General features: G+C 34.8%; 1 non-coding gene across 1 annotated transcript; it reads right to left on the bottom strand.

Moving 5' to 3' along the window:
• Positions 1-7,703: 7,703 nt before the first annotated feature.
• Positions 7,704-7,811, bottom strand: LOC148577307 (small nucleolar RNA R71). The gene has a single exon (XR_015904496.1). It is a non-coding gene; the product is annotated as a small nucleolar RNA R71 (small nucleolar RNA).
• Between the last annotated feature and the right edge of the window lie 200 nt (positions 7,812-8,011).

An 8,011-nucleotide genomic window follows, 5' to 3' on the forward strand; every position in this document is an offset into this window, starting at 1 on the left:
CTAAGGCATCACTTCTTTAATATTGATGGTTATATCTAGTTTATTAACTTACTGTTTTATTGTCAAACTTTTTTTTTGGAGACTAAATTGTGAATGTGTTGAGATGCTAATTGTCCTTGCTATTTAATTTAGGTTTTGCATTAACGATCCTTGATTCTGGGGGATTGGGGGTTCTTAATCCTTTTTCATTTATATCAGTTTCATTTTGTGAAAAACTAAAGTAGACAACTAACTGAGACTTGGGCTAGATGCTTTACTATGAATTTTTATCCAGATATGTATTACAGGTTTAGACACAATAGACAATACTAGTAATAGTTGAAAAGTACAAATTGGGAAAAGTACAAATTGTTTCAATTAAATACAAAGCTAATAGATAAGATACTCGTATTTATATGCCTAGGTGCGACGAGAAATCCCTTGAGAATTCATTTTGCAAATGTGCTATGGTCACTCGCGGATATAAAATAACAAAGTCACTTGATCCCGTTGTTGCAAGTCTCAGTAGTGATGCTTTAGCTAAAATTATTTATTCAAGGCTTTTTGACTTGTCATTTCTCTCTGTTATATGTTCTTTCTTTTAGGAGATATGCCTCACCTTTTTTTATTGAACTCATACAAATATCTCTTGTTCCACGATTGTGGACAAGGTTAACAATTCTATTGGGAAAGATACAAATTCAAAGAACTTAATCGGAGTCTTAGATATGTACAGATTTAAAAGTTTCAAAACGAACAGGTGCTTAACTAGCTAAGGAACCTAGATGCTCTATGTGTGTGGATAATGATGTGAAACTTGATCAAGTTCTTAATTTCTTATGTGTGGATTCATATCATTAACTTTTTACTTAAAAAAAATTACACTCTACTAATTGTTCTTATGCAGTTTTGAGCAATTCTGTATCAATTTGACTAATGAGAAATTGCAACAGCATTTCAACCAGGTTTAAATATGTCTTTTCTCCAAATTTAATCACTTGGTAAAATATTTCAATTGACTTAGCATTTGTACATGCAAGATAATGGAATTTGACATAGTTACTGTGTTAATTTAGTTGTATCATGTGCATGAAGAGTCCTATTATGTGGATATAAAATTTAATCTTCATTGGAGTGCTTGTCAAAGCTAACTCTTTAAATCTTACAACACCCCAGTAATTCCCCCCCCCCCCAAAATGAAGAAGAGCAAGATCCATTGATGTTATACTTTAAAACTTTCATGCTCACTTCAATTGGAATGCAGGTGGGGATTTCTTCTGGAGCTGCTGCAGCAGTAGCTGTAAAGAGACCTGAGAATGCAGGGAAGCTTATTGCGATAAGTGCATTCCCTCAAATAATAATAAAATCAACAGATGGATGTGTTACAAGGAATTTAATCCGCCTCAAATAGGACGTATGTTTACTGAATTTACAAAAACATCATACATATTTATATACGTATGGTTCCTTTATTGGAACGTAGTGTTAAGTATCCATCTGCTTGTACGGTAGCATAATGTTATTTTTTTGCATGGGAGAATATGCTTTTGTCCTGCTATTTTGGGTGACCAAGTTTCTTTTATATTGTGTTGTGTCTCCATAACTTGGCTAGTTGCAATTTTTTAGTTTTTAATTTGGGTAAAACCTTTCAACATCATGTTTTTGTGATGTTTATCCCTTTCTCACCTTTTTTTTGGTTCATATTACAAATTTACAACAACTCACTCACACTACACACTTACACACAACCCTATAAGGGGTTCACCGTCTGTTTGTTCTTTCCTAATTTTTGGTTTATATCTAACATTTAAATGGATCTGTTAATGTGGTGAAATTTACATTATCTGAATATTTTCGACAGAAATTTTCCATTCAAGCAAGAAAAATGAAATGCAAACTAGCTTCACTCATTGATATAATTAGTACAAGAGAAAGCACATAAGTAGGGTAAGCCATAGTTATGAATTCTTTTTATACAGCTGCTGTTGTCTATGTTTATCTATTACTTGAAGCCACTATCACTTGGATTTCCTTTTCTAGGCTTGAGTTCTTCATTGGACTAATTTATGCATAATTTAATGGTCTTTAACTTTAGAATCAATAAATTTCTTATTTTAACACTATGTGCTTGAATTGTTCAGACTACTGTGAGAAGTATGCTAAAGCTGAAGATGTCGGAACTGCACCAGAAGAGAAATCAAGTGATGATGAGGAAATAAGTGAAGATCAATATGATTCAAGTGATGAACAGGTTGCTGGTAAAGCAGATCCTTAGCTGCTTCAAGTGATGAACTTGGAATTGTGGTCAAAGGGGGAAATGCCCCTTATTGTTGTTCAGTTTAACGTCAATGTAAATAATGTACCATTGATTTCCTGATGCAATCTTAGTTCCTTGTTGTGGCTCTTTCAAATTGATGCATTGTGCTTTTTAGCTTAGCATGGTACTACCATAATATGCACAAATACTCATCCTGTAACTCATTTAATGCAATGTTCACAACTATTCATCTTTTGATCTTTGAAACTTGTAGAAAAGGCTTCAAAGAAATTGATTGACAATTGTTGTTTCTTGACTATGACTTAGTCATTATTTAAATTTTACACTTATCTATGAATTTTGTATGATTTTATTATGAAGATTAAAAAAAAAAAACAACAGAACCTGAATAAACTTATAGCCATGCTTTAAAAGTGTAGCCATATTGTACCGCAGTCATCAACAGCTATGCTTAAAAAATGTAGCGATATCTCTCCCTATTGGCACGCTTTAAAAGCGTAGCGATATCTCTAGCTATTGGCACGCTTTAAAAGCGTAGCCATATCTATCACATATGGCCACGCTTAAAAGCGTGGCAATAGATAAAAGCGTGGCGACAAAAAAAGCTTGGCGGTAGGTCACCAAAAGCGTGGCGATAGAGCATTCGGCACCCTTGCAGTTGTGACCCTTTCAAAAGCATGCCGGTAGCTCAAAAAGCGTGGCGAAAAGCTATCGCTACACTTTTTTTGACTTTTCGCCACGCTTTAAAAGCGTAGCAAAAAGCTTATTTTCTTGTAGTGGAAGGAGTTAACTGGGAGGAAGCTAATTACCTTGGAAATTTATCTAGGCAAGCTCATGATCCATATTCTAAAACCTATAACTCTGGTTAGAGGAACCACCCAAACTTTGGGTGGGGGAACCAACAAAACCAAGGCCAAGACCACAGACCCCATAATCCAAACCAGTATAACATCTCCACTCACTAAAACTCTAACCAAACACCATATCAGACCACACAAAACACTTATTCATAGCCACCATACCAAAGCCACAACAACCACTCTCAACACCTCAATTTCAACTAACCATCACCACATGATGAAGACAGAATGGCCAAAATAGAAGCTATGCTTGCAAATCTTTGCAAAGAGTCTGAAGACATGAAAAAATTCAAGGAAGAAGTGAGAGGGAGTATAAAAAGCTAAGGAGAGGTTATTAGGAATTTCGAATCTCAAGTAGGACATCTTTCAAAGCAGATTCCGAAGTCCACTGATAGTTTCCCAAGCGACACTGGGAAAAATCCAAGAGAAAAAATGAAGAAGGTGAGATGGGAAGAGTGTAAGGCAGTTACCCTTGCAAATGAAGAAATCCTGGAAGAAGATTGATGAGCGGATAATTTATACGCTTTTTGGCATTGTTTTTAGTATGTTTTTAGTAGAATCTAGTTACTTTTAGGGATGTTTTCATTAGTTTTTATGTTAAATTCACATTTCTGGACTTTACTATGAGTTTGTGTGTTTTTCTGTGATTTCAGGTATTTTCTGGCTGAAATTAAGGGACTTGAGCAAAAATCAGATTCAGAGGTTGAAGAAGGACTGCTGATGCTGTTGGATTCTGACCTCCCTGCACTCAAAAAGGATTTTCTGGAGCTACAGAACTCAAACTGGCACGCTTCCAATTGCGTTGGAAAGTAGACATCCAGGGCTTTCCAGCAATATATAATAGCCCATACTTTGGCCGAGTTTAGAAGACGTAAAAGGGCGTTGAACGCCAGTTCTACGCTGCTATCTGGAGTTAAACGCCAGAAACAAGTCACAAACCAGAGTTGAACGCCAGAAACACGTTACAACCTGGCGTGCAACTCCAGAAAGAGCCTCTGCACGTGTAACATTCAAGCTCAGCCCAAGCACACACCAAGTGGGCCCCGGAAGTGGATTTATGCATCAATTACTTACTTCTGTAAACCCTAGTGACTAGTTTAGTATAAATAGAACTTTTTACTATTGTATTAGGCATCTTGGATTGTATTTTGATCCTGTGATCAAGCCTTGGTCACTCCGGTTTCCCTCTGGGGCCCAGACCAATGAACTCCACTATCACTTATGTATTTTCAACGGTAGAGTTTCTACACTCCATAGATTAAGGTGTGGAACTCTGCTGTTCCTCAAAGATTAATGCAAAGTACTACTGTTTTTCTCTTCAATTCAACTTATTCCGCTTCTAAGATATTCATTCGCACTTCAACCTGAATGTGATGAATGTGACAATCATCATCATTCCCTATGAACGTGTGCCTGCAACCACTTCCGTTCTACCTTCGATTGAATGATTATCTCTTGGATCTCTTAATTAGAATCTTCGTGGTGTAAGCTAGATTGATGGCAGCATTCATGAGAATCCGGAAAGTCTAAACCTTGTCTGTGGTATTCCGAGTAGGATTCAGGGATTGAATGACTGTGACGAGCTTCAAACTCGCGAGTGCTGGGCGTAGTGACAGACGCAAAAGGAGGGTGAATCCTATTCCAGCATGATCGAGAACCTCAGATGATTAGCCGTGCTGTGACAGAGTATTTGGACCATTTTCACAAGAGGATGGGATGTAGCCATTGACAACAGTGATGCCCTTGCATAAAGCCAGCCATAGAAAGGAGTAAGACTGATTGGATGAAGACAGCGGGAAAGCAGAGATTCAGAGGAACGAAAGCATCTCTACACGCTTATCTGAAATTCTCACCAATGAATTACATAAGTGTTTCTATCCTTAGTTTATTATTTATTTTCGAAAACTCCATAACTATTTTATATCCGCCTGACTGAGATTTACAAGGTGACCATAGCTTGCTTCATACCAACAATCTCCGTGGGATCGACCCTTACTCACGTAAGGTTTATTACTTGGACGACCCAGTGCACTTGCTGGTTAGTTGTATCGAAGTTGTGACAAATTATGAATTGAGATTAGAGCACCAAGTTGTTGGAGCCATTACCAGAGATCACAATTTCGTGCACCAAGTTTTTGGCGCCGTTGCCGGGGATTGTTCGAGTTTGGACAACTGACGGTTCATCTTGTTGCTCAGATTGGGTAACTTTCTTTTCATTTTCTTTTCAAAAAGTTTTCAAAAATTTTTCAAAAAAAAAAAAATCCTTCAAAAAATTTCTTCTTTGTTTTCGAAAAAAATTTTAAAATAAAAAATATTTTCAAAAATATATCTCTCTCTTCAGAATTTTTAAGAATGAATTCTAGTGTTTCATGAAGCATGTTGAAGCCTAGCTGGCTGTAAAACCATGTCTAAATTCTTTTGGACTGAGGTTTCACTTATACTCAAGAGAAGAGCTTCTTTGTCTTTCTTAGCAAATTAGCTGATGCATGTAATAGCATACTAAAGCTTGGCAGGCTATTAAGCCATGCCTGACCCTTTGATTGGAGCTTTAGACTAATGAGTATAAGATTCCTGGAATTCATATTAAAAATTTTGGAATCCTTATTTTTCTTTTTTCAAAATGATTTTCGAAAAAAAATTAAAAGAAAATACAAAAAAAATTTCATAAAATCATAAAAATCAAAAATATTTTTCATGTTTCTTGTTTGAGTCATGTGTCATGTTATAAGTTTGGTGTCAATTGCATATTCATCTTGCATTTTTCGAAAAATTCATGCATTCATGGTGTTCTTCATGATCTTCAAGTTGTTCTTGGTAAGTCTTCTTGTTTGATCTTGATGTTTTCTTGTTTGGCATCTTTTCTTGTTTTTCATGTGCATTTTTGCATCCATAGAGTCTAAACATGAAGGATTTCTAAGTTTGGTGTCTTGCATGTTTTCTTTGCATTGAAAATTTTTCAAAAATATGTTCTTGATGTTCATCATGATCTTCAAAGTGTTCTTGGTGTTCATCTTGACATTCATAGCATTCTTGCATGCATTCATTGTTTTGATCCATAACTTTCATGCATTGAGCATTTTTAGTGTTTTTCTCTCTCATCATAAAAATTCAAAAAAAATCAAAAAAATATCTTTCCCTTTTTCTCTCTTAAAATTTCGAAAATTTGATTTGATTTTTTTCAAAAATTTTTAAAATCTAGTTGTTTTTATGAGTCAAATCAAATTTTCAATTTAAAAATCTTATCTTTTTCAAAATCTTTTTCAAAAATCAAATCTTTTTCATTTTTCTTATTTATTTTCGAAAATTTCAAAAAAATATTTTTCAAAAATCTTTTTCTTAATCTTACATCATATTTTCGAAAATAACATCATCAATTAATGTTTTGATTCAAAAATTTCAAGTTTGTTACTTGCTTGTTAAGAAAGATTCAAACTTTGAGTTCTAGAATCATATCTTGTGATTTCTTGTGAATCAACTCATTAATTGTGATTTTAAAAATCAAATCTTTTTCAAAGCTAATTTCAATCATATCTTTTCAAAAATATCTCTTTATCTTATCTTTTTCAAAATTTGATTTTAAAATATCCTTTCTAACTTCTTATCTTCTTATCTTTTCAAAATTGATTTTCAAATTTGTTTCAACTAACTAACTAACTTTTTGTTTGTTTCTTATCTTTTTCAAAACTACCTAACTAACTCCCTCTCTCTCTAATTTTCGAAAATATCTTTCCTCTTTTTCAAAATTTCTTTTTAATTAACTAATTATTTTAATTTTTGATTTTAATTCTCAAAAATTACTAACCTTTTTCAAAAACTATTTTCGAAAATCACTAACTCTTTTTCAAAAATTATTTTCGAAAATTCTCTCTCTCTCTTATCTCCTTCTATTTATTTATTCATCTACTAACACTTCATCTCACCCAAATTTGAACCCCCTCTTCCATCTATGTTCGAATTTTTTCTTCTTCTTTTCTTCTACTCACACAGGGACCTCTATACTGTGGTAAAAAGGACCCCTATTATTATTATTTTTTTTTGTCCCTCTTTTTCATATGAGCAGGAGCAAGGACAAGAATATTCTTGTTGAAGCAGATCCAGAACCTGAAAGGACTCTGAAAAGGAAACTAAGAGAAGCTAAAATACAACAGTCCAGAGACAACCTTTCAAAAATTTTCGAACAGGAAGAGGAGATGGCAGCCGAAAATAATAATAATGCAAGGAAAATGCTTGGTGACTTCACTGCACATAATTCCAATTTACATGGAAGAAGCATCTCCATTCCTGCCATTGGAGCAAACAACTTTGAGTTGAAACCTCAGCTAGTTTCTCTGATGCAGCAGAACTACAAGTTTCATGGACTTCCATCTGAAGATCCTTTTCAGTTCTTAACTGAATTCTTGCAGATCTGTGATATTGTTAAGACTAATGGAGTAGATCCTGAAGTCTACAGGCTCATGCTTTTCCCTTTTGCTGTAAGAGACAGAGCTAGAGTATGGTTGGACTCTCAACCTAAGGATAGCCTGAACTCTTGGGATAAGTTGGTCAAGGCTTTCTTAGCCAAGTTCTTTCCTCCTCAAAAGTTGAGTAAGCTTAGAGTAGATGTTCAGACCTTCAGACAGAAAGAAGGTGAATCCCTCTATGAAGCTTGGGAGAGATACAAAGAACTGACCAAAAAGTGTCCTTTTGACATGCTTTCAGAATGGACCATCCTGCACATATTCTATGATGGTCTGTCCGAATTAGCTAAAATTTCATTGGATACCTCTGCAGGTGGATCCATTCACTTAAAGAAAACGCCTACAGAAGCTCAAGAACTCAATGACATGGTTGCTAATAACCAGTTCATGTACACTTCTGAGAGGAATTCTGTGAGTAATGGGATGCCTATGAAGAA

The sequence above is a fragment of the Arachis ipaensis genome, chromosome B1, assembly GCF_059453495.1.
Source record: "Arachis ipaensis isolate K30076 ecotype BB chromosome B1, ASM5945349v1, whole genome shotgun sequence".
In the NCBI taxonomy this organism is placed as follows: domain Eukaryota; kingdom Viridiplantae; phylum Streptophyta; class Magnoliopsida; order Fabales; family Fabaceae; genus Arachis; species Arachis ipaensis.